This window comes from Macaca fascicularis, chromosome 11 (genome assembly GCF_037993035.2).
Source record: "Macaca fascicularis isolate 582-1 chromosome 11, T2T-MFA8v1.1".
Lineage (NCBI taxonomy): Eukaryota > Metazoa > Chordata > Mammalia > Primates > Cercopithecidae > Macaca > Macaca fascicularis.
In genome coordinates this window covers 117,967,570-117,995,137 of record NC_088385.1, presented here as the reverse complement: position 1 = coordinate 117,995,137, position 27,568 = coordinate 117,967,570, and the positions used below count along the sequence as shown (strand labels likewise).

Genomic DNA, 27,568 nt, shown 5'->3' with positions numbered 1-27,568 from the left:
GACAGAGTATGGCTACCTAAGAGAAGCCAGATCCTCAAGTCCTGCTGTGGGCTTCCCGGGCCCTCCCCGTTAGGTCCCCAGAGCACACGGCTTGTCCAAAAGTTCCCCCCACGTCTGCCTGTGTCACACCTCTATGATGAAGCAATTCCTTCCCCACGCCCAGAGAGATTAAGGAAACAGCAAAAGCCCCAGAACGCCGCTTAAGAGAGATTTCTTAGGCCGTAGCTCTGCGAGTCAGAAATAAAAAGCGGGGTTTCAGCATCGTGCAATTAATGCAGCAAACATTGATTTCTGCACTGTAAGAAGCTGGTTCATTAATTCCAGATGCTCCCACCAGTCAAACCCAGGTTCGGCTTCTTTGCAGTATGAGGCAAATGAGAATACTGAATTTTAAAATTCCTTTCTGCAGCAACCTTTATTACCAAACAGAGCATAAAACCCACCCACCCAGACTGCTTAATTCTTCCTAAATAATTAACAGCACCTGCTCACCTCCCCGTTGACATGGGCAAAACTCACTGAGCCACTGGACCCTTCTTGTGCGAGGAGAGATCAGTTGGCCACAGACCTCGATCCCCCACCCAAGTCCTGAGTGACCACTTTCTTTGCTGGCAGAGTACCTCGCCCAGGCCTCCCAGCATCAGGACTTCTTTACTGGATTAGATTTTTCTCCAAATCACCTTTGGGAGGTAAAGACCCCACAGGGACTTCCTGAGAAACATGTCTGTGGGTTCTTTGAGGGAAAAAGAAAGGAGAAGCCCTGGGGAGAACCGTTTCCCCTTGCAAGAGGCTTCTGCAAGTTGAAAGCTTTCATTTTTTTTTAAAGGCAAATTTCCCTTTAGGAGACTTGGTGCCATTAGCAAGGCTCAAACTCTGTAATTCAAGTCCAGAAAGGTCCAGCAATTGGCCAACTGTACTGGTGGGTTTTCTTGTTATTTGACAGAGCCTTGCTACTCAGAGTGTGGTGTGCTTTAGGCAGTGTCAGCATCACCTGGGAACGCAGAAGTTCAAGTCCCCCCGGGCCTATTAAATTCCTGGGAATGGGGAATCTCTCCCGGAGATTCTTATGCATGCTAAAGTTTGAGGACTACCAATTGAGATCGCTGCCAAAGGATTCTATTAAAGTAGAAGTTTGACATCTGATGGCTGCCATTTTGCTTTGATGGACATCTTCAACTGGACTCCAGTTGAATGTGGGCCTTGGAGGTCGAGGAGACCCAACCTTGTTTTACTAAATGAAAAGGAAGTTGTGGGGAGGAGTAAAAGTGAATAAATGACTCCCACTAGATCATTAGCATTGGACAGGGCTGGGAAAGACACGAGGCATCTGAGATCCAAGTTCAAAGCCATTGTCTCTTTTTTTTTTTGAGACAGAGTCTCATTCTGTCACCCAAGCTGGAATGCAGTGATGCAATCTCACTTCACTGCAACTTCCGCCTCCCGGCTTCAAGCGATTCTCCTGCCTCAGCCTCCTGAGCAGCTGGGATTACAGGCGCACACCGCCACACCCAGATAATTTTTGTATTTTTAGTAGAGATGGGTTTCATTGTGTTGGCCAGGGTGGTCTTACACTCCTGACCTCAGGTGATGTGCCCACCTCAGCCTCCCAAAGTGCTGGGATTACAGGTGTGAGCCACTGTGCCTGGCCAAAAGCCATTGTCTTGAACTAACGATGTTTCTCTGGCAAGAGGCACCAGCAGGCCTCACCCTTCCCCTCCCCTGCATCCCATCCTCTGCCCCACTTTCCAATTCATAAGAACAGTTTCTTTATCCAAGATGGACTTGGGGGATGAAACACTCAGTCCTTTGAATGTGTGGGTTCCCCCTTCACGCCTCCCCAGCCTTCTCAGTTATCCTGGTGAACACAACAAAGATTTCATGCACCAAATACCATCCAGCTCCAATTGTCATTTCAGGATTCGCACCGTTTTAATGAATGCCAAAACTGTTTTTTCACTTGATAGAGCCTGACAAGACCAACAATCACAGATTAGAGAGAAACTTCTTGCTTTTCAACAAAGGTTAATAAATAGTGACAGCATTAAGTCTATTCTGATTAACTATGCTGAAAGATATTATTGCTGTTTGTAACATGAAATCATTATTGGATTAAGCACAGCATATAAAAATGAAATGTGAGTTTTAATCTCAAATGTAGAATGCAGCCTGCTCAGATAAAAGCAGAGGTAACACTTGGAGGCCTGTATTAATATCTGAGTCACTCTGGCGAAGGGATATTATATGGTGTTTGTCTGGTCTGGATTTGATGGCAGAAGAAGAGGTCCCTCAGTGAACTCTCTTGTTGTCTGCCACCCCGCAACCCCAGGATGCTAAGAGGCAAACAGCAGTGACAAGCCCCTTGTGCTAGACTGTATCATGTCAAGCAGCAAAACAAAAGCATGCAGCATCCAAACGGGGATGGATGGACCACAAGTGGCCTTGGTTGTCTAGGGGCGTCTCTGACCTCAAAGACCTTCCCCAAGAAAATGCCAATGATAATTAAGAAGCTGGAGATGAAGCACTTCAGGAGGCCAAGGTGGGAGGATTGCTTGAGCCTAGGAGTTTGAGACCAGCCTGGACAACACAGCAAGACCTCCTCTTTACTTAAAAAAAAAAAAAAAAATTAGTTGAGTGTGGTGGTGGGCACCTGTGGTTACAGCTACTGTGGAGGTTGAGGCAGGAAGATGACTTGAGCCTAGGAGTTGGGGGATGCAGTGAGCTATGATCGTGCCACTGAACTCCAGCCTGGGCAACAGAGTGAGACCCTATCTCAAACCAACAAAAAGAAGTTGTTAGAGATCGGGGGAGATCCACCTCGCTTTCTAAATGAAGAAGCTGGAGAAGTAATTTAATGGTTTCCAGTGGGTCATTAACCTGCAACAGGGTTAGGAAAGAGATGAGATCCAAGTTCAAAGCCATTGCCTTGCCCCTTCTCCACCATTCTACCACTGTGGACTACCAAAAATGCCCCAACCTGTATAACAGATGTTTTGTACATTTGTTCTTTCAGCACCCAGACTGTGGTCTCTAAATACCATTGGTGCAGGGCTCCCTGGAGCAAAGCCTGAGTCCAAGGCTGAGGTGGGAAACATACGGAATGAGCTTGGAACAACTTGTCCTCCCAGAAAGCAAGAAGTTCATCCAAGGTCAATGGGGGAGTCCAGGGGCATCAGAGGCCCCCACATGCCAGAGATGGGACAATCGGAGCATAAATAAGGGCAGTAACTGAAATGGATTAAGACACTTCTGTTACACTTGTATCTATGGGCTTATAATGATATTTTTAAAAACTCTCGTAGGCCACCTTTGGAGGATGTTAGGGAACCAGCTCATTATTTTGAAAACCAGCAAATAAAGAGAAAGATTTAAGTACCTATCTTCCCTTTTGTAGACATACTTTCCTTCAGGGTAAGCAAATAATTGATGAGGGGTGGTTTCTCTGTGGAGAAATTGCCCAGCAAAGAAAGAGAAAGAGGGACAGAATGAACGTAAGCACATTTAGCAACCCCTAATGAATTCATGGACCCTGGCAATGATTATCAGTGGTCACGAAACCCAGCAGATGAAAAACTGATGGGGAACTTGACAATGGATGGACCGGCTGACAGTTCCTGTACCCACCAATCAATCTCCATGTCCCGAAAGGGAGACCACCAGACCTCATGTGCCTCTGCCGGAAGAGCATGTAGCCACCTGCAACATGGTCTTGCCAAAAATGTCAATCTGGCATCTGATCAAGCCTCTGGGGTTACCACTAGTTCACAGGAGACCCAGGGAATGGAGGAGAGCATTAAATGACACCATGAAGACGCACTCAGCCAAACCCAATGAACAGAAACTCTACGGGACAGTCTGATTTCTTCGGCAAGAAAAAAAGTTGCAAGAAAAAAAAAAAAGAGAGAAAGAGAAAGTGAAGGGGAGGAAAGTGGGGCAAAGAGAAGGGGGGGAAATGGGTGGAGATAGAGAGAGGAGATGGGGTGGGGGGAGAGAGAGAAAAGATAGTGGGTAGAGACAGTGGGTATGGAGGCGGCAGAGAGAGAGGGGAAACAGATTAAAATATGAATCTGAGTCCACACTGATATAAATAAAAAATTGAATAGATAAATAAATGGGGAAGAAGGAAAAAAGCTCTTCAATTAACAAATGTAGAAGTAATGACGGAAACAGAAAATCACCATTTGGCAAACACCATAGCAATAATTGTTTCAAGCAAGAAGCATCCATGCATGCTAAAATTACTGGGCAAAAGAATGATGACAGAGAGTATTACATTGTCTCAAAATGTTTCCCCACAAGTACTTATTAGTTACAAAGGGAAAAATAATAATTTTACAGCAGAGGATCCAGCCCGTCGTCACCTTGAGCAAGTGACCAAAGTTAACAGCAGTGGCGCCTCCTGATCCAATGCGTGGAGAAGGACACATCATCACTCCTATAGCCCAAAATGCACAACCTGAACCTAATCATAAGTAAACACCTTGCATTCTCAAATGAAGAGACATTCTTCAAGATAAATGGCCAGTTTCATCAAAAGTGTCAAGGTCACGAAAGACAAAGGAAGACTGAAGAACTGTTTCAGACTAAGGGAGACTAAGGGGAAATAACAATTCCACGCATGCATGATCCAGAACTGGACCCTGGACCAGAAAAACGACATCAGTGGGACACTTGGCAAAATTTGAGTCAGGTCAGTCCATTATGTAATGGTGTTTCAGCCACGTTAATTTTTCTGACTTTGTAATTGTGTTGTGGTTAGGCTGGATGTTAGCACTCAGGGAATCTGGGGAATTCTTTGTACTGTTTTGTGTAACTTTTTGTCAATCTTTTTGAAATTATCTCAAAATGAAAAGTTAAAAAAAAGTTTAAATAAATTACACCCAAAGTCTTCCCTAACTGCCCTATCTCATTTATTTGCTTTTCATCCTCTTGAATTTTAAATTTTCAGGCATTTGTTTTCTCACTGTAACTTACAAGCCCCAACCCAGACCTTTCCATTCCCTGCACCCTCTGCTCCCTCGTCTAGAGGACGGGCATCCTGCCTGCCAGGGCACATGTCCCAATGCTCCCAACTTCCCAGAGCCAGCAAGAACAGAATAAATACGGTGGGAACTGCAGCACTGGGCCCTCCCCAGGTGAAACCTGCAGCTCCCGGAACTCCCTGAGGCAACAGAAGAACTTAGCTGGGAACATGGAGAAAAGAATTATAAGTGACATGTACATGACATCTTTGCCTGATTAGATTAGGCAGGAAATCCTGAAGAAAAGAATGGATGTGCCCCAGTCAGATGTCAAAAAAGTTCCTGCAAAGGAGAAACTTACAGGAGCTCAAGGACTCCAGGTGCATACCAGGTGGGCAGGCTGTGTGAGGGGCGTGTGGGCTTAGCCACAGAGCAGGAAGGCCGCCGGGGAGTCTTGGCAGACATGGCCCACTGTCACCAAAAACTGTACATTTGGGTCACCTGTAGATATTATAAAGAGCCTCAGTTTCCTCACCTGTAAAATGGGGATAGAGGTTTCAATGAGATGGTATAAGTTAACGCAATGCCTGGCACACACTGTCCAGCCAATGGAAGGTGGCATTGTGTGTTATCATTGCTTCTGAATTTCAAATGCAACAATCTTGCCACCATGTGGGCCTTGCCTGCACACAGCCTGTCCAGCAGCCCTATCAACTGAGCTGCTGACTGCACAAAGCCCAACACTTTTCTTCCACTACATCCTTGCCTCTCCCTGTTCCCAGGTTGTCCCCATCCCTCTTTCCTCTCCCAGCCATAATGGGCAGCATCTGTTCTTCCATCTCACCAGAGATTCTGTGCCTCCCTGCCTTTGTACCTATGAATTCCTGAAACAGAAATGTGTTTTCTGCCCCACTCCTTTCTGTCACATGTTGTTGGAAGTATCATCATTCAAGGCCCTTCTCTCGGAAGTCTTCCAGGATTGCCTCAGTCAAAATCTATCACCCCTTCCTTGGCACCCACCTGGTACCTTTTCTTATTTCTACCAGCAATTAAGACTCATTATTAGGCCAGGTGTGGAGGTGCACACCTGTAATTCAACATTCTGGGGCTGAGGTGAGAGGATTACTTGAGCCCAAGAGTTTGAGACCAGCCTGGGCAACACAGCAAGACCCCATCTCCACTAAAAATAAAAATATTAGCCAGGACTGGGTGCAGTGGCTCATGCCTGTAATCCCAGCACTTTGGGAGGCCAAGGTGGGTGAATTGCTTAAGTCCAGGAGTTTGAGGCCAGCCTGGGCAACATAGCAAGACCCCACCTCTACCAAAAAATAAAAATATTAGCTGGGGTTGGGCATGGTGACACCTGCCTGTAGTTCCAGTTGCAGTCATGCCTGTAATCCCAGCACTTTGTGAGGCCAAGGTGGATGGATTGTTTAAGTCCAGGAGTTTGAGACCAGCCTGGGAAACATGGCAAAACCCTTACACAAAATTAGCCAGGCATGGTGGTACCTGCCTACAGTTCCAGCTACTTGAGAGGCTGAGGTGGGAGGATCGCTTGAGCCCATGAGTTCGAGACCAGCCTGGGCTACCCAGCAAGACCCCATGTCTACTAAAAATAAAAATATTAGCCGGTGTGGTGGCACATGCCTGTAGTCTCAGCTACTCAAGAGGCTGAGTGAGATGGGAGTATCACTGAAGCCCAGGAGGTCAAGGCTGCGGTGAGCTATGATCATGCCACTGCACTCCAGCCTGGGCAACAGAGAGGGACCCTGTCTCAAAGAAAAAAAAAAAGACTCATTATTAATATCATCAGTGAAATCGGAGCTGCCATGAATTGCCATTAGAGAAATTCTCAATTAATGCTCTGAACAGCCATGCAGCAGGTATTACTGTTCACCCAGTTTACTGATGAGGAAACTGAGTCACAGAGAGGTGAAGCCACTTGCACAAGGTTACCACTTAGCTGGGAAGTGACAGATGCAGGCTTCAAACCCAGGTCTTTGTGGCTCCAAAGTCCCAGCTCTTCTCCTGATACTCCTGGGAAAGGCAGCTGGAGAGAAAGCAATCTACAGTCCCCATCTCCCAGGGGGTGTGCGGTATAGGCCCTGGAGAGGCAGAGAGAACACACGCATGCACACTCACACACGCACGCACACACACACTCGCACGCACGCGCGCACACGCGCGCACACACACGCGCACACGCACACACGCACACTCACGCGCGCACACACACACAGCTTTCCAGCTTCCCACACTAGCACTCTCCTGAATTTCAAAACATCTCCCCTTTGCTGAGTCACCTCTTCCGTCAGCCCCTTCCTGGGAGGAGGCGGAAAATCAATAGCCATTGCCTATCAACTCAGTGATCAAATCAACCAGCATCAGGCCCCCGAGGCCACGGCTGATCATTCCAAAACCCCCAAACCCCATTTCATTACTGTTAAAAGAATATTTCCTTTTAATCACCCCCAAATATTTCTGAAGAGGCAGAGATAAATAAGACTGCCTGGGGAGAGCCAGGCCATACATCTTTGCACCAGTGAAGGTCACACACCGGCCCAGGGAACGAGGCAGTGGCCCTCCCCAGAGCAGGGCCCTGATCCTCAATGTGGCCCCTGAGACAATTCTGGGGATAGCGATGAGCCCAGGTCCCTGGACAGATCAGCCAAGGACCGCTCGTTAGAGGAGAACAGGTTACAAGGCGCAGCTGGGAAAACCTGGCTGGGGGAAACAGAGTGTTTCAGGTAGAACCACCGACTCACGCCCCATTCATCCAATATGGGAGCCACGGGGTCCCCTCCCTGCCCCTATCCTTTCTTCAAAAGAAGCATGCACATTCTCTGATGGCCACAGCGGGCTGCGAGCCCCGGTGGCCCCGAAAGGAGTCAAGGTCACCAGGTGGGGCCAATGTGACTCTTGGTGTTCCATGAACTTGCAAGGTGTCTCTGAAGCTCAACGGGCTGCTGTTACCTCCTCTGGTAACCAGGAACGGACTTTATAACCCCTCTTCTGGCCTGGCAGCTCTGAGAACAACCCAGCAATAAAGATAATGGCCAGCAGTCCACATTGCGTGCCAGGTCCTTTCCTTCAACATATTGTGTGAATAATCTCATTTTGTAGATGAGGAACCAGAGCCACAGAGAGGTAAAGCAACTTGCCCTGTGTCACACAGCCAGAAGGGGGAAGAACTGGGATTGGAACCAGGGAAGCCTGGCTTCTGAATCAGGCTCTTCCCCTTTTCCCACCTCCCCACCTGGCCAGAATGACTCCCAAGGCTTTGAAACCCTCTGCAAATGATGGGGTTCAGAAGATAATTCCTGGGCTTCTCTTTGGACTTTGTTAGCCCACAAACCTCCCATGAGGCATCCTGAGATTTGGCTTCTTGATTAAATCCTTAACGCCCCAAATCCATGCATGCATTCGACATGGATACTGTTTTTTATACTATGTAAGGGGGGAAGAAAGAAAGGCAGAAAAAGGAAGCTCTGGCCTATGAAAGACCCTAGTCTACCTAACATGAACTTGGTGCAGCCAGGACATGCTGGAATTAGAAGACATAAAAAAGATGTTTGTGCCCCGAGAGAGAAAATGCAGACAACAATACAGAAAGAGAAGAGGCACTTAATAGTAGCCGTGGCGCTGAGGCAGGACTCAAAGCACAAATAGGTTAGGGTTAGGTAGAAGACAGACATTCCAGGTGGTCAGAACAGCTCGGGCAAATGCATGGATCCAAGTTGGTCTAATCAGGAGGAATCCCGGGACATTTGCTAAAGCCTAGGAAAGAGCTGCTTTCTTTCCCTGGGAGTTGCCAAGGTGGTGAAACAGAGCTAGCCGGGGAGAATCCTGGCTCAGAACAAAGCCCACCCATACAGGGGAAAAGCTGAGCCAGGATCTGAGTAGGATGAGATAACATCATTTGAGCAGCTGGATACAGTCATGCCTGAAGCGAGACACCTTACCCTTTCAGGTCACATGAGTCAATAAAAATCTTCTTTTGTTTAAGTGGACTCCAAATAAGTTTCTCTCAGATAGAACCTTAAGAGTTCTGCCTGTTATAGTAGACAGTGGCCCCAAATCATCCCCAAGTGTGACAAAGTCCCTGAAAAGTCTATTTGAGATTCATGCATCAACCAGTTCTCTTCTTTCACTTGGCCCCAACAGAGAATCTCCTTGCATCCCAGCACTGAGCACAGAAATGTTCATAGAATGAATGAATGAATGAATGAATGAATGAAGTTTCCCTCCCAGTTGATGTACACCTGTCTGTCAAGGTCATATTCACTGCCTCTAACCCATTCCCTGGTCTTCGAGTTGAGAGATAGCACCTCAGTTTCCTGCCAGCTCCTTTATCTCTGGCCATCACACTCACAGTTAAGTGACTGACTCCAAGGGATGTTCCCAGCACCCAGCAACAACTCTGCAAAGGGATGATGCTTCCATCAGGCGCCCTGTTCATGGGAAACTGCCAGGTCGTTCCTGAACCCAATCACCTGTTAGCCACAGTGAGCATGGTACACCGCTCGTCCACCCATCAAACAAGCATTGATTGAGCATCTACTATACACCAGACCTTTTGCTCAAAGCATCCAAATGAGTGAGGTCTGGGTCCAGAGGCAAAAATCCATGAAACAGAAGAAGCTTTACCCCCATCCAATAAGACCGTCAAGGTAAGAGGAGTGTCCCCTCTAGGCAGGAAACTTACAAACTTATCTGTTGCTAATAATAATAAAAATAAAGGGTTTTCTCCTTAAAAAAAAAACCCCTTTCTGTAGACATCAAGGCATCCACTTCAAATCTTGTTGGTATCCCCGTTAAACCGGCAAGGAATATCACCTTGCAAAAAGATAAAATAGTAACAATAGTAATAACAATAACAGCTTTTTTTTTTTTGGATCACTTACTATGCAAACTGCCAAGCTAAATGTTTTAGCTACACTGTCTCACTGAACCTTTGCTGCCTGCTACCAAGTGGGTAAACAGAGGCTCAGAGAGGTTAAGGAGCTGCCCTGAGGTCACTCAGCAACTGTAAGAACTAGGACTTCTACACAGATTTGGAAGACTCCAAAATGTCTCCAAGCCTCAGCTTTCTCCCCATAAAATAGGAATAAGGATTTACTTTAAGGGGTTTCTACGAAGACTAGATGAGATCATACACGCAAGCTGTTTCAGCACACGGCCTGGCCCAGGCAGAGGGCCTCACTGAGCGAGCCTGGGTATTTCATCATCAACATGTCCGTGATTTAAGGTTTAATGATTTAAGGTCCGTGATTAATGGTTTAAGGTGGGGTGGGCTCAGGGCACAGTGTGGTGCCAGGCTCAAGAGAAATCTCATGCCACTCTCCTCTCAGCTGTCTGCCACCAATGCTCAGATGTCAGTCGGCTTTGGACAAGTGCACAAAACAGTCTCGGGTGCCCACAGCCACCACAAGCCTGAGCTTGCTAGATCCGCCCTCGGAGGGAGAGCTGCCAGGTGGCTTCCTTGCCGGCTGGCTCCCACCCCTGGCTGCTGCCCGGGGTGATTTAACCTGAGTCCCTGCCTGCCTCGCCAGAGCGCTGGAGGACAGACAGGCACAGCATTTGGCGCGGCCCACCCACGCAGGACACCCACCCCATAACCCACACCACGATGCCTCGGGCATGCCCAGCCAGATGCCTCGCACACAGCAGCTGCCTGACAGCAGCACACAGTGGGCAAGGCTGCAGAAAGAGTGGGTTACACATCGTGTGATTTTAAAAAAAGAGGATATTGTGTGCCAATGGGATGTTTTAATCTGAGTTCAGGCGTTCCAGAAATAACAATAATAGCTCCTGCTCTATAGTACTTACCATAACCTTTTATGTAAAGTAAGAAATTTAACTCTCACAACATCCCCAGGTAGTCAGTACTGTATTTAGCCCGATTTTGCAGGTAAGGAAACTGAGGCACAGATAAAGTGACCTGCCTGATATCACACATAGCTAGGACACACTGAATCAATCTGAGCCACGGAAGTCTGCCATGTTCCAGAAAGACCCCAAGGGAGCAAGTAAGAGACAGCCCTGAGCCTGGCACTGTTATGACTCTCATTTTACAGGTGGGAAGACTAAAGCTCAGCGAAGCTCAGCAACATGCCCGAGGCCACACGGCATTCGAAGCCAGGCTCCAGATACGCATCTGGCACTGGCACGACCATCTTTTATTCTGCAGAGTACCTGGTTTCTATTTTGTAAGATGTGACTCCCCCTACCCACTCACCCACCCAGCCACCCAGATCTGCAGAGGGCGATACCACAACATGACAAATCCCAGTGAAGGGACAGTGAACCGGACAGGGACAGAGATCAAAAGGAGGTTCCTCTGGCTCTGTGGCTTTGTGGAGAAGCCCGAAAGCCACCAGGTTCCCTGCAAGGCATGGGTTTTCTAGCCTGGAGAAGCGGCTGTAGGGGGTCACACCCTGCAGGTGGCAGGGTGCAGGGCTGCTGTGGTGTGGCCATCTGGGGGACCCTGACAATCTCCAGGGCTGTGGCCAGAGTCCCTTACCAACCAGCTCGGGGCAGCCTTCCTGGAAGGTACATCCCAGAAACCAATCCTGGGGCACCAGCGCCCCCCCCCGAGGCCAGACTGACCCACTGTCACCCAGGGGTCCTCATCACGAGGGGTGAGTGCACCTTGAAAAAGCGCATTCGTGTCACAGAATCCTTTGATATTTAGAAAGCAACACCCCTTCCAAAAACAAAACACCCATTGTTTTTATAGCCCAAGCTACAGAAGGCAATTCTTGACAAAACCATCTTGGTTGGAAAAGGGTGGGTTAAAAACGGCCACAGCCCTCAGAGGGACTGGGGAGGGTTTTCCAGGCTCTGACTGGAGCTGGGGCTGAGGCAAGAGGCTGGGAGTCTACAGTGACCTCCTTGGTGGCAGGCTGTGCTGCCTAGGGAGGGCTCTGTTGGGGGGGCCCCCAAGAAAGATAGAAGTGCCCCACACATGTGCTCACATGCAACATGTGTTCACATACATACTCACACAGGTGTCCAGCACATGAGCACTGCTCACACCCTCCTGTGCAACGTGGGCTCAGTTCACACGCTCTCATATGTAGCACACACATGCAAAATACATGCACACAACTCACTCTGCCACGTGACACCCTCCTCCATGCAAGCTCACATGTTCAAATGCATACAATTCACACACTTGTGTGTGGACACTCATGCTTACACACCACGCATACCCCTCTGACTTGCACACATGGGTGTCTGCGCCCACACAGACCCACCAGTCACACACCCACGTGTCTCCTTAAGATACACACATCCACACAAACAGAAGACACAGAGGGCCAAGACCCACACCCAGCCACACCCATGGCCACCTCCGAAGACACACAGACCCACACACAACTCATGAGTGCACACACAGAGATAGGCAGAGATCCACACTCAATCTCACGCATGGACGGCTCTCACAGCCACCACACACACAGAGAAAGACACATGGAGAGCCACACAGGCCACGCTTACATCGGGCTGGACACACAAAGGGGCACAAGGACACACACAGACACAAGGACACACACACACACATACACACAGTCACAGGCTCCTGCTCTCACATCCCCCAAGTCCTCTCAACCCTCCACGCGTCCTCACACTCACCCTGGGCAGCTCCTGCCTCCTCTCCGGAGCCGTCCAAGGCTCCCAGAAGTGTCCAGACACAGCCCTGCTCTGAGGGCCCGTCAGCAGCACCACCGGCAAATAAAAAGCGAATGTGCAAAAATAAAAGCGAAAGGCTGTGATAAAGCCGTTCCCTTCCCACAGGACTCTGAGCTGACGCAGGTTCTGCTCTGCAATAAACATTTTCATTCTAATTTTAAAAGACATTAGCATTACCTCTTTGGCTCTCGATCGAGCCAGACGGTACCTCGCCTCCTAGCTGCCCATCGGCCTCGCTGGGCATGGAGGGGACAGAGGGTCACTCTGCATGATGGGCACTGACCAGGCTGCCTGGGTCTGATTTTACACCATCCGTGCGGGTCCCAGTTTTGGCGTCCGATAAACTCGATAGGTGATCAGAGACACTGGGAGCCCCAAATCTGGCAGAGACATCCCCCAACTTCCCCTGAGACTCTGTCTCACCCTAGCCAGGATCCCTGCAGGTCCAATCCTGTTCTCCCATGTGAGAGCTACACATGAGGAAGGTGGTTTTCAAATGGCAGGTCTGCCCCCAACAAATAGGGGGCCACCCCCACTTCCCCACAACTTGACCTGCCTGCAAACCCGAGTCTCACCCCATACCTCCCAGCAGTGACCCAACCTGGCTTTCCGGGGTTGGCAAGGAATGAAGGAAGAAGAGAAACCACGTAACAGTTGAAGGAAGCCGCGAGCTATTTTTATGAGCTCAGAGGCCTAGACCCCAAAATGCAGCACTGCCTCTGGCCTCCAGCCTCAGCGCTTGCCACGCCCTGATCTACTGGAGGTCCCAGGCACTCTGAACACTGATTTGCACAAAGCCCACCTCCGAGCCTTTGGCCAGGCCATTTCCTCCACCTCTGCTGGGGCCGGACCTAGTCGCCCTTCAGGTCTGAGCTTCCAAATCACTTCCTTCCACACTGCTGAGCATTTGGGATCCTGTGTTGAACGGGGCAACCCAGTTCCTGCCTTCACTGAGCATATGATGTATGCGGCCTCCTCCAGGAGGCTTCCTTGGCCTTCCAGGCTATATTGAGCACCTATCCTCACTCCAGAGGCCTCCTGGCTCCTACTCAGGGACAGCTCTTCTCAGGCGGGTTCTACGTGCTGCACTTCTGGCCATCCCCGTCTGGGGACTCCCCGAGGGAAGAAGGCAGTCTGCGGTGCTCCCCCTTTCCCCTGCACCAGGCGTGAGCCCCACGGGCGGCTGCTAACTGCGTGAATAAATGAATACGCAGCTTGTGCCAGCCGAGGCCAAGTCCCTACAGCGTGGCTTACTGTCTTCCTCCTCTGAACTCACAAAGAGAAAGGGAAACAGGAGACCAAAGTGAGTCCCTGCTAGAGAGAGGCAGGTGACATCAGCTCCCTGCTCCTGTCCGAGCTGCTGTGGGGCTGGGGGCATAGGTCCCTTCTGGCCATTCCCCACGTTAACATGTCACCATATTGTCAACTGGGCCTCCGCAGTCCCCGAGCATCAAGATATGGGATGGAAAGGAAAAATGCCGGCAAGGCAGCTCACAGCAGCCTCGGTGGCCTCCCTCCAGAGATACAAATCTACTTTGAAAGGTCCCTTGCTGGCCCACACCCGGGAAGACCTGGTGCCAAGGCTGATGACTGCAGCTCCTCCCTGTCTCTCCCACTCATTTTTTTTTTTTTTTTTGAGATGAAGTCTCGCTCTGTCACCCAGGCTGGAGTGCGGTGGCATGATTTTGGCTCACTGTAACCTCCACCTCCCAGGTTCAAGTGATTTGCCTGCCTCAGCCTCCAGAGCAGCTGGGATTACAGGCATGCGCCACCACGCCCCACTAGCTTTTATATTTTTAGTAGAGACGGGGTTTTGCCATGTTGTCCAGCCTAGTCTCGAACTCCTGACCTCAAGTGATCCACTTGCCAAGGCCTCCCAAGTGTTGGTATTATAGGTGTAAGCCACTGTGCCCAGCCCCTGACTCTGTTCTTACCCCCACAACCCTCCTCTTTATGGTGGCCTGAGACTTCTTTGCAAAAGGTAAGTAGATCCTGTCACTACTGTCCCCAGCTTATGCCCTTCAATGGCTTCCTGTAGCTTTTAGAATTAAACACCCCAAATCCTTACTCTGAGCCTTGGGGAAAAGTCCAAACTCCATGCAGTGGCCTCAGGGCCTTGTCTGATCCGACACCCACGGACCACTCCAAGCTCACCTCTATCCCAGCAAAATGACTCACATGCCCCGGAGCGCGGGTTCTCTGTGCCAATACCCACGCTGTTCTGGGTGCCCAGTGCTGTCCCCCAGGTACAAAATAGCCATCCCGATCCCCTGCCTGCTCGCTGCAGTCTCTTTGCAGATCCTCCCTGGCTCCTGACTCTGAGTGCCTCGCTTGCCGAGCAGGACTCGCTGCTGTGGGAAAATGTCATCTCGTGCAGTCACGGGTGGTCTTCTCACCTCAGTGACCCCCCTGAGAGAAGAAGCCTATTTTAGTTATCTAGGAGCTCCCCAGATCTGGCCCAGGGTAGGCACATGAATATGTATTAATTATTGCTGCTGCGATTAACATCATTTTAGGCTCCCTCTGCTGCTGGTGCCTTGCTCTAAACTCTCATATTAGTTCGTTGCTAATACATAAAGCCAAAAGGACCGACCCTGGCTCCTCTGCTTCCTCCCACTCCCCGCGCTGCTCTCTGGAGACGGAGGGCTTGGGGACAAGCAGGTGAGCAATGTGTCATTTCCCAAAACACTCCCCAAAACTGAACAGGAAGATGGGGTTCATCACCCCAAGACAGGCATCTGAGTACCTGAGCCCAGAACAACGTGGATTTTCACTCCAAGGCCACACCTGGTGGTCTTAGGTGACGCACACTCATTTGAGGGTCTCATGTCACCTTCCTGGGTGTATCTGGAGCAGAGCTCCCATCAGAAGCATAAGAAGGGAACAGGAAGGATGCCCAGTGCAGAACTTTTGGGGGTGCTGGGCTCTGTCTGAGGCGTTGGCAAGGCTCTGCTTTTAGGATTTAATACTTTTTATCTTGACAACAGGGACTCACCCTCTGAAGCCAAGATCTTAGCTGCCCCCCAACTTCTTCTTCTTCTTCTTTTTTTTTTTTTTTTTTTTTAAGACAGAGCCCTGCTTTGTTGCCCAGGCTGGAGTACAGTGGTATGATCTTGACTCACTGCAACCTCCACCTCCCGGGTTCAAGCAATTCTCTGCCTCAGACTTCCAAGTAGCTGGGATTACAGGTGCCCGCCACCATGCCCGGCTAATTTTTGTATTTTTAGTAGAGATGGAGTTTCACCATGCTGCCCAGGTTGGTCTCTAACTCCTCACCTCAAGTGATCCACCTACCTCGGCCTCCCAAAGTGCTGGGATTACAGCCCACCATCTTCTTCAAGCCAGATCTCCTGAACAATTCCAGCTCCACTCACAAACCCAACCTGTGGCTGAGCTGGCCTTGCTTTCTGGAGGGAAAGAGGAGGCTGGAGGCACTGCTGAGCTGGGAAGCAGGGATGTGAAGCATCAGAGAAGAGGGACAGGACAATGGGAAGGCTATGGGGCCTCAGGCAAGTGACTTTGCCTCTGTGAGCCTCAGTTTCCTCTTCTGGAAAATGGGTATAAGTGATAAAAGCTCCCGAGATTCCACATGGGGAGTACCCAGCACAGGGCCTGGCCTCCCACTCTGCTCTGTGGTGGCCATGGGGATGATAATTTGGGTAAACCCAATTGGTTTCTGGGATAGCAAGAAAGGATGTGAGGGGTAGGGGGATAGAACAGCCCGAGGCAGACAAAGAACCTCAGTCCAGGCAGGTAAGGAACTTGAGACCTCCATGGTCTGATTCCCCCTCACCCCCACCAGAGGGCTCCATTTTGTACCCTCTGGGCTGTTGCAAGAATTCGGAGCAGGCTCTGGTGATGATCACTGCTCCGAGCACCAGGCAGCTCTTGGTTCTCCCTGCTGATGGGGGGCTCAGTGGCACACTTAATCCTGGAACTATTACTCATCCACGAGTCACTGGTTGAGCCCCTGGCGCTCCCTCTTGTCCCAGCATCACTACTGACCCTGTCAGCCTCTGAGCCCTCGCTCGAGGAGGCTCAGACTTGCACAAGGCGGCTCGGCTTCAGGGACAGCTCACGGCTCCTGCATGGAGCAGATGCATGAGAGCAACCACCATCTGCAGGGACTCACTCCGGGCCCAGCATTTCCTGACCCTACATGGCACCCAGCATGTTCCTCCATTCTGGCTTTGAGACATTGAAAGGGGTGACAATGTCCGAAGCAGACAAAATGGAGGCTGTGAGTTTCCCTTATTTCATGGAGAGAAAAAGTAGTGATGGTAGTAATGGTAATATTGATCAACACAATTTTAATAGGAACAGCTATAACTCACACACTGAGTCCTCCACCCACACCCTCTCATCCACCCCTCACTGCAGACCTCAAGGAGGGGATGCTACGCTTACTTTACAAATGAGGAAACTGAGACTTAAAATGGTGAAGTCATTTCCCTCCTTACCTCATTAGACCAGGAAATAAAGACTCAGAGAAGGCAGGCCACTTGCCTAAGAACACACAGTGGGAACAGACAGGAATTTGATACCAAGAGTATCTAACCTTCATCCTTTTTTTTTTTTTTTTTTTTTGAGATAGGGTCTCACTCTGTTGCCCAGGCTGGAGTGCAGTGGTACAATCACAGCTCACTACAGTCTCAACCTCCTGGGCTCAGGTGATCCTCCCATCTCAGCCTCCCGAGTAGCTGGGACTACAGGCGTGCGCCACCTCACCTAGCTAATTATTGTATTTTTTGTAGAGACGGGGTTTTACCATGTTGCCCAGGCTGGCCTTGAACCCCTGAGCTCAAGACTGCCTCTGTCTCCCAAAGTTCTAGGATTACAGGCATGAGCCACTGTGTCCGACCACCCTCATGCTCTTAACCACAGCCGTTCCCACCCCAGGAAAACACATGGCTAGTCATTCAGCAAACAGTGTAAGAGATGCTGTGGGGTATCTGGTGCTAGGCAGACTGAGGTGAAGTCCCTGGGTGCTTGCAGCTGACCCTCTAAACAGGGGGAGACAGACACTGAAGGCTGCATTACTCCCAAGGTGATGACAGCCAGGTAGCGGGCCAGGGGACAATTCCGTAACCAAGCCAGTCTACCTTCTTCCAGAGATCAAGAGAGCCTCCCTGGTTAAATAAGACAGCCTCCAGGCGGCACAAAACTTCCGGCCCAATGAGCAAGACAGACATGCATTGAACAGTATCACATAAATCACTTCTATTGCTTAAAAGGTGGATGCACCAGCTGCGGTGGCTCAGGCCTGTCATCTCAGCACTTTGGGAGACTGAGATGGAAAGATCACTTGAGCCCAGGAGTAGGAGACCAGCCTGGGCAAACGGTGAGACCTCCATCTCCCCCCAGCCCCAAAAAATTAGCCAGACATGGTGGCACACACCTGTAGTCCCAGATACTGGGGAGGCTGAGGTGGGAGGATGCCTTGAGCCTAAGGGGTTGAGGCTGCAGTGAGCTGGGATTGCACCACTGCTCTTAGCCTGGGAAACTGAGTAAGACCCTGTCTCGAAGAAAAAAGGTAGATGCTGCCAAAGGCTAGGCGCTGTTGCAACTGGGGCACAGGGGGAAGACACAGGTCTCTGACCCCAGTCCCCAAGCTAAGGTAATAGCAGAAGTTACTTACCTGGCAGGAAAACCAGGCTCCCAGCACGATCTTTGCCTCCCTCTGCCCGCTCCTGGTCCCCGTCCACTTCTCCTGCCCTTCCGCCACAATGAGGTGGCCAGGGCTGCTCACACTGGGCCCAGCCGCAGGCTCTGTTCCCCTCCTTCATGCGGCTCTCGGAGAGATCGATTCCGCCACGGGAACGGCCAGGATAATTTTTGCTTAGCTTCAAATACCTGGTTCTCATGAATTCCTCTGCCAGAAGGTTATAAAGCTTCCTCTAAAACGTGGGGGAAAGATTAAGCCTGCTTATGGTTAATACACTGTCCTCTGTCCATCAAACTGCCTGTCTGCTATTGAAAGTTCACTATTAGATACTTATTTAAACAGCCTCGAAAGGCTTCCGAAGAAAGTGCAGTTATGCATTTTTCCCCTCCTTGCTGGCGCGAACGACTATAGATAAACATCAATTGGCTCCTGCGGATCACAGTCACAGTAAATAAATTTTTCAGGAAGCTTGAGATCCGCACAAAGACTCAGCCAAGCTCCCATTTCACACAACATCAATGTTTGGCCTCCAAGAAATAAAAGCTCTAAGGTGTCCGTCGCCAGGGCAAAATTATCAATTGTCAAGTCACTTTTAAAAGAAAAAGAAGATAGAGGCTTTCAGGGAGCCATTTCATCCTGCAGCTTAAAATAAAAAGAAGAGCGACAGGCACTTCACCCACAAACTAACCACTAGGACTTCCCCCTAAAAGCTCAGGTGTTCATCGCCCCCCTCAAATTTCTGGCCCCAGCCCTGCTGCCCCGGGTGAGCTGAAGCAGTCAGTTCAGCTGGGAGCAGCCAGTTCCGGCTGAGTTCAGTGACTTCAGTGACTCAGGCGTTGGGTTATTTTTACTTTCTCAAAGTGGGTTTTTTTTCCCACTACTTTTAGAAGTGGCAGACGAGGCTTGTCTATTATAAAATATTTGTTGCAAATACACGCACTCACTTGCTCACCGCCCCACACACAGTTCTCATCTGTGTAAAAATCTCAAGTCACCATGGTGTGAGGGGCAGGAGATGCAAAAGCTAGGACACCCTCCTTGGTGAGCCGGGGTTTATGTAACACTCAGCACAGTTCTGCTGCAGTGGGGGTCATCTAAGCTGGAAACCTGAAACAGGTGTCGTTTCCCAGATGGGGAAACTGAGGTACAGGGGAGCCTGAGGAAGGGAGATGTGGAGGCAGATGTACCTGCATTTGAATCTCAGCTCTACTACGTTCCCACTGCATGGCCTTGGGCAGGAAACTTAAATCTGTTGGAGCCTGGCCAGGTACAGTAGCTCACGCCTGCAGTCCCAGCACTTTGGGAGGCCAAGGCAGGTAGATCTCTTGAGCCCAGGAATTCGAGATCAGCCTGGGCAATATGGCGAAAACTTGTCTCTACAAAAAATACAAAAATTAGCTGAGCTTGTTGGCAGGCACCTGTGGTCCCAGCTACTGGGGAGGCTGAAGTGGGGAGGATCATTTGAGCCTGGGAGGCAGAGGCTATAGTAAGCCATGATGGGGCCACTGCACTCCAGCCTGGGTGACATAGCGAGACCCTTTCTCAAAAAAAAAAAAAAAAAAAAAAAAAAAAAAAAAAATCTGCCAGAGCTTTGGTTCGCTTATCTGGAAAATAAATATGGATTACAGCTGTCCCTTCCTCACAGAGTCACTGCAAAGATTAGCCTCTGCCATTCCTATTTGCCCGCTTTATTATTAAAGGTATTAGACCCTCCTAGCCAATTGCTGGCAGGACCAGGACTGGATGTGAGAAAGGAACACTGTTCTTGGAGGCAGCAGATCCAGCCCTGATTCCAGGCCTGTCACTTTTGCTTACGGCTCCCTCTTCTAGTCCCAGATTCTTTGTCCAAATAATGAGACCTTGGACTAGTCAGTGTCTAGCATTAAAACCCATAGTGATGTCTTCCCAACAGCCTCATTGGGAAGGTACTATTATTATGCCCAATTTACAGAGATGAAAATTGAGGCTCTGGGAAAGGCAAGCTGTCGGGAAAGGCCAATAGCCTAGACCTCAGCTCAGCCTGCTCAGAAGCCTCTGCTCCTCCTGCCTGACCACACAGCCCCGTTTGCAGCCAAGACTTCAAGTCTCAGTGTTTCATTCAGAGACACATCTGGGACTAACATCTGGAGCCCTTCTTCCTGCCTGCAGATGGGGGAGCCATTCCCACACCTTCTCTCTTCTTCCCTACAGAACTCCTAACAAAGGTCAGCGTGAAAAGGACACCCTTGCTCTCAACGTTTTCTAAAGATGCTGGTATTCGGTTGAATTGTGGTCCCCTAAAATTCACATCTTGAACCTCAGAATGCGACCTTATTTGGAAATAAGATAAGGTCAGAAAGAAACTTAAATCTGTTGGAGCTTGGCCGGGTGCAGTGGCTATGCCTGCGGTCCCAGCGCTTTGGGAGGCCAAGGCGGGTGGATTTAATCAGTTATGTTAAGATGAGAGCATATCGGATTAGGGTGGGCCCTAAATCTAGCGACCCTCGTCCTTATAAGGAGAGACAGGTGCAAAGATAAGACAGTCATGTGGCGACAGAGGCACGATCGGAGTGATGTGGCCACAAGCCAGGGAGTGCCAGGCAGGGCTGGCAGCCACCAGAAGCTGGGGGAGGTGAGGAAGGACTCTCTTCTGGAGTCTGGAGAGGGAGCACAGCCCTGCAGACACCTTGATCTTGGACTTCTGGCTCCAGAACCATGAGAGGACACATTTCTACTGTTTTAAGTCCCTTTAGTTGGTGGTAATTTGTTCCAAGGGTCCTCAGAAAGGAATACAGTGTTCTTCTATAAAAAGTGCATAGAACCCCAGGTGACAATTATCTGGGCTTTGGGAAGGTTCCAGGCTGAGTGGGGTGAAAAACTGAGGTGGGTCCCATCAGTTGGGCAACCGGGATAAGGTAGCCCAATACTGCACCCCTGCATGCCCTGATCTCTGTTCTTAGGGGTCTGCACAGGGAAGGGTGAAGGCTGCCTGGTTGTACTTGACCTCAGCCAATGGTGACCCCAGCTGTGTCTTCTCCAGGCCTTTGTGAAAAGGGCACGGCTGAGTCAGGAAAACCACCTGGCAGCTTTGGGGTTGCGGATCTCACTTCCCTCCGCAAACAGGAACAACGAGGCCAACCTCCTGGGGCCAAGTCCAAGACAGTCTTTTATCCAGTCCACGGCGCCTGCTCGCCTGGCCCTGGCTGGAGTGGGAACACTGACTCCTTCAGCCACCTTTTGGGTGAGTCCAATGAGTGACCCCTTACATGGATATGCACACAGATGTGCAAACTGAGGCCGAGAGTGACTGAAGTTCCTGGCTCAAGATCCCATGTAGTGAGGACGCGGCGCAGCCGGGCACAGACTCACTCTGTCAGATTTCACTCCCCCGTGGCCTTAACCCCGAAGATCAAGGAGAAACACACAGGGAGCCTCGGCACACAGTAGGTGCTCCATCAATGCTGGCTTGTGCTTGCTTAGAACCTGCTGTTTGGTGATGGCATTGTTTCTCAGTGCCTCTCCTGAGATGAGGAGACCTCAAACCGGTTTTTACAATTAAAAAAAAGAGAGAGAGAGAGAGAGAGAAGTGGCATCTCTGTTCAGCTGATGGGCTGGTGGCACATTTGAAAAACCACTGGACAAAATAATGGAGCTTGTATCTCTAACACCAGGGGCCTCTGGGTGAGGTTTGGGATGTTTTCGCAGTTCACTGCAAGGCGTGGGCTCACGGAGGATATCATTTGACCCTCACCCAGAAAAAGGATGCCGAGAGATGGGGAGGTGCAAATCACCTGTTTTACAGAGATCAAAGAATAGAGTAGTAAACTGATCACAGGCCAGGCACGGTGGCTCACACCTGTGGTCTCAACACTTTGGGAAGCTGAGGAGGGTGAATCACTTGAGGCCAGGAGTTTGAGACCAGCCTGGCCAACATGGTGAAACCCCGTCTCTACTAAAAATACAAAAAATTAGCCAGGCATGGTGGCGCATGCCTGTAATCCCACCTACTCAGGAGGCTGAGGCAGGAGAATCGCTTGAACCCAGGAGGCGGAGATTGCAGTGAGCCGAGATCATGCCACCGCACTCCAGAGCTAGAGATTCCACTTCAAAAACAAAGAAGAGGTAAAGGGATTGCCCCTTTCGGGCCAGCCCAGAACCCAAAACAGAAACCTTGCTCACCTGAGATGCTCCCTCATCTGGCCCCACAGAGAGCTCCGTCAGCTTGGCACTGACAAATGTCCCTAACTGGTCACTCCTATCCAAGCCCATTCCCACAACTCTGCTCCAGGACCAGGGATTGCTCACCAAGATGCTGCAGCTGCCTCCTCCCTGGCCTCCCTGCCTCTGCTTGGAGCTCACCTCTGCTCCCCTCCACTCCACATGATGGCCAGAGGCACCTTCCTCACATGAAGCCCACCTGCATCACTCCTCTGCCCCAAACCCTCCATGGCTCCCATCACCCTCAAAGTGTAGTCCAAACTCCTTATCTGCCCATGAACCCCCTGAAAGGCCTCCAGCCTGCTTTGTGCTGTTTTAACCGAAGAGGAGACACAGGGCCATAGTGACTAGGTTCTGTTTTTTGCCTGTTTAATGCTCAAGCATGAATGCTCTGGTTACAGTTCCCCAAAAGCACCCGCACTCTCTGACCTCTGAGCCTTTGTACCTGCTGTTCCCTCTCTCTGGAATGCCTTTCCCTCTACTTCCTCCCATTAACCTAGGAATGCCCAGTCATCTTTCAGCTCTCAGCTTCGATGCTGCCTCCTGCAGAGGGCTTTCCAGGCCCTCTGGGTGGCCCCTATTGCAGCACATGCTGCCCTGCTCAGGAAACCAACCTCCAAGCAGAACTTGGGTCCAGGAGAGCACTGCAGGGCCTGGAGGGGTAACATCAGGGAGGGTAATTCAGGGGGAGGCTTTGCTCCTCTCAGCTCAGAGCCCTGGGCCTCAGGGCAGACAGACCGGGATTCCAAATTACAGGCCTCAGATGCTGCCAGCATTTTTTGTCCCCTACAGTGTGTTATCGAATATGTTTTCTTATTTAATCCCCATTACTCCCCCCATTTCTCAGATGGGGAAACTGAGGCTTGAAGAGAAATCAGTTGCCTAAGGCCACAGTTTGGTGATCTACAGAGCAAAGACTCGATGCCAGCACTGCTGGCCTTGGCCTCCAGGGCTGGTGCCCTTGATCACTGTCACTGGGCAGAAGATGCTCTGAGAACAGCAACTGCACAGGACAAAGCAAAGTGACTGATCATTACCACAGGATGCAGGAGCTGGGGAAGACTGTATCTCCACTTGGAATATCCTGCAGGTCGCTTTGCCCCGTGCCTCAGTCTCCCCACCTGTAAAATGTCATAACACCACCCAACACTGCACACCACCGCCCCTGGATAAGGCAAAGGAAGTGGAGTGGGAAGGAGGTCATAACTCCTGAGGTCAGCAGGTCACTCAGGAGCAGGCAGGTGGGAAACCCAAGGTGACTCTCCGCCACCTCTCCCCACTGCAGAGCTGTCAGCCTCATCAGAGGGGTGTACCCCGGCACCCAGCTGCCCGGTCGGACCTCTCATGTCCATGCATGACAGGTGAGCTTCATGGCTCAGCTCATTGCTCAAACCACAGGCACTCAGAGTTGCACGTCTAGAGGAAAGTACTAAGGGCTCAGGGCCTGACACTCCCAGGTGTGCGTCCCATCTCTACCATTTGCCAGCTGTGTGTCTTCAGACAAGTCCCTTAAATTCTCTGAGCCTTTTCCTTCTCTGAAAAATGGTGACATCTCCATCTACTCCACAGGGCTGCTACGAAGACTCGAGTTAAAGCGTCACATCATAGGGATTCAGCCCGCTGCATTTTGAATAATTAATGAAGTGCTTTCAGTCCTTTACTTTTTTTTTTAATTGAACTTTTCATTTTGAGATAATTGTCGATTCACAGGCAGAAAGAATACAGAGAGGCCGGGCGTGGTGACTCCCACGCCTGGAATCCCAGTGCTTTGGGAGGCCGAGAAGGGAGGATTGCTTGAGGTCAGGAGTTTGAGAAAGAATACAGGGCGATCTCTTGCCCCTTTCATCCAATTTCCCCCAAGGGTCACAATTTACAACACAGAGCAGGACCAGGATACTGACACTGATACAGTCAAGCTACAGAGCATTTCATCACCCCCAGGCCTTCATGCTGCCCTTTGATAAGCATGCCTATTTTCCTCCCTGGCCCCGTTCCCACTCCATTCCCTGTTCCCCAAACTTGTCTTTTCAGGAATGCTACGTAAGTGGAATCCTTCAGTATGTAATCCCTTTTGAAATGGCCTTTTTTCCCTCCGCACGATTCCCTCAAGCTTTATCCAGGTCATTAGCGTATTAATAGCTCGTTCCTTTTCATTGCTGAGTAGTGCTCCATGGTGTGGGGGTGCCACAGTTGAACCACTGGCCTGGTGAAGGACATCTGGGGTGTTCCCACTTTTTGGCTACTCATGAATAAAGCTGCTGAGAACATTTGTGTGCAGGTTTTGGGGTAAACTTCAGTTTTCAGTGCCCTAGGATATAGTCCTTCATTTTTAAACCCCTAAGGGCATATAATTTCATTCATTCAACAGATATCCATCACAACCTACTATGTGCAGGGGCTGTTTTAGGCACTGAGGAGATAGCACACAAAGGCAGACAAAGCTTCTGTCCTCTTGGATGATACAAAACAAAATGACTGAACAAACAACTTATGGCTAAGTTGACTCTATAGCCACACACAGAAATGAAAAGCATTCTCTGATTAATGATCAGATTAGTAGCTGCTCCAGTGAGCCAGGTTAAGTGCAAAGCACTAGGGTGTGTTTTCTCAAGGAACAGTATTACCTGCTAGTTAAACATGCATGGCATCAAGATGAAGCCACCAGTAGCAGGCTAGAAAAGTGACTTCTTCTTCATAGCATTTTCTTTCTTTCTTTCCCTCTTTTTTTTTTTTTTTTTTTTTTTTTGAGATAGAGTCCCACTCTGTTGCCCAGACTGGAGTGCAATGGTGTGATCTTGGCTTACTGTAACCTCCGGCTCCCAGGTTCAAGCAATTTTCCTGTCTCAGCCTCCCAAGTAGCTGGGATTACAGGTGCCCGCCACCATGCCCGGCTAATTTTTTTTTTTTTTTTTTTTTTTTTTTTTTGTATTTTTGGTAGAGACAGGGTTTCACCATGTTGGCCAGGCTGGTCACGAACTCCGACCTCAAGTGATCCGCCTGCCTCGGCCTCCCAGAATGCTGGGCTTGCAGGTGTAAGCCACTGTGCCCAGCCCACAGCATTTTCTTTAGTAAGTCCCTTGTTATGGTAGAATAACTTACGATGTCCATTCCCATTTCATAGGCTGTAAAAAGTATATCACTTGACAGTTTGAATAGCAATGGGTAACATTTCTTGAGTGCCATGTTTGGCACCATTCTCAGATTTTTACACATGTCATCATTTTTTTTTAGTGATGGGGGTTTCGCCGCTATGTTGCTCAGGCTAGCTTTGAACTCCTAGGCTCAAGTGATCCTCTTGCCTCAGCCTCCCAAGTAGCTGGGACACCAGGAATGCACCACTGCACCCAGCTGTGCCTCATCACTTTTAATCCTCATAAACCAAAAATCATTCCCTGAGATAACTGCTCCATCAGCCCCATTTTAAAGAAGAGGAAACTGAGGTTCCAGGATGCTAAACAAGTGGTCAAAGGGTATATGGCTGGGAATGGCAGAGCCAGGATTTAAACCTTTGGAGATAGAGTCAATTTGATGTCCTAAAAGAGGAGCCTTCTTCCTCTCCCTGTCTGCACCCAGTTCTACACCCAGGTCTGTGATGTTAAGTGTCTTTCTCTCACAGGCACTGCACACCTCAGTAAAGACACTGGATAGCAATTGTTTCTAAGATAAATTGGACAGTTCCTCATTACCTATGAAAGGCCTAAATGCTGATCACCTCAATCAATATGTTCTAAGCTCTCATCATTAGAAAAAGAAATAATCAGGTCAGCCAAACCTGATTCTTTTGATGAAAATGTTTCCTTCTTTGATGCACCCCAGGCTACACAGTTCCAGTTGCCTGTGAACTAAGTACTTTCTCCATCAGTGACACAATCTTCATCTTAAGTTCTGAACTCACATCTATTGCTCTGTGATACTACCATGATATAATAGAAATATTTATCCGCTGAAGTGGCCAATGTCTTTAGCAGGAGCAGACAGCATGCTCTTTCTTGCTGACAGGTTGGTAGCTGGTGGGGGTAATTACATACTGCCACTGTGTTGCTTCAAAGTTAACTAGAAGGAACCAGGAAGTATGCTCCTGGATCAGGCCTGGCACAAGGTAGGAGCCTCTAGCTTCTCCATCAGCTACATCTGCTCCGGATCCCTGATCTCACACCATTCAGGGCATTTCCCAAACCAATAATAAGTACAGAAAAGTCTCTCCACCAGCATTCACTGATGTAACAACAACATGTCAAGTATCTGCCCTGTGTAAGCCCTTGCTAGAAGGTGGGGAGATGGCAGGGGATGAGGTCTTTCTGAACTTACACTCCAATGAGGGAGACAGATTCCAAACTCAAAGAAACAACCCAATACCCAATTACAACTGGAAACAAATGCTGGGAAGGGAACCAAGTAGTGCTGATATAAGAATAAAGGGGAAAGATGTGCTGTGGCCAAAATGGTCCCGGAACACTTCTCTAGAGGAGACGGGAACCGAAGGAATCAGCCAGGGAAAGAGCATTCTGGGCAGAGGGACAGCATGTGCAAAGTTCTGGAGGCACAAGTAAACTGATTAGAGGATTTCAGAGGCCAAAAGTATTTACAGAATTCCTTTGACCTTATCTCCTTCCACTCTCCCCTTCACTCACTCATCCCATCCCCACTGGTTTCCAGGATGTTCCTCAACCCTTCTGAACACATTCCCACATCAGGGAATGCCTGGAACACCCTTCCCAACCCTCCCCCAGATCTCCACATGACCTGCTCAGATGCATGCTTGTAAATGGTTACAACGGGCTCTCTGAGGAGTAAGCCCTGATTTGTGGCATCTGCCAATTTCCATGGGGTAAATACTTCCACCTTGGCTGATTTCAAGCTGCCCATGGAATGTCACTGAATGAGGGGCTGGGAGAGACACACACAGTCAGCTCTCAGGAGCCAGTACGAGCCAACTCCAGCACACCACAGCACCTCCATCCCCATCCTCTATCCTACTTTCCTTTCCTTCACCATTTTTATCATCGTGATGTTCATTTATTTTTTTTTCTTTGCCACCTGTCTCCCCAGACTA

At 49.7% G+C, this 27,568-nt stretch overlaps 1 protein-coding gene across 11 annotated transcripts in view; it reads right to left on the bottom strand.

The window, feature by feature from the left end:
* The window catches only part of CUX2 (cut like homeobox 2), a 322,161-nt gene that overhangs the window by 242,824 nt on the left and 51,769 nt on the right, over nt 1-27,568 (bottom strand). For 3 of the 11 annotated variants that reach the window (XM_015431531.3, XM_074007808.1, XM_045365937.2), the window contains exon 1: nt 12,597-12,710. The exons of 7 other annotated variants lie outside the window; for them this stretch is intronic. The gene's annotated coding sequence lies outside the window, so the exon portion shown is untranslated. Of the gene's footprint in view, nt 1-12,596; nt 12,711-12,830; nt 12,898-27,568 lie in introns of those variants that run through there. One more of the 11 variants, XM_045365945.3, reaches the window with a different exon arrangement.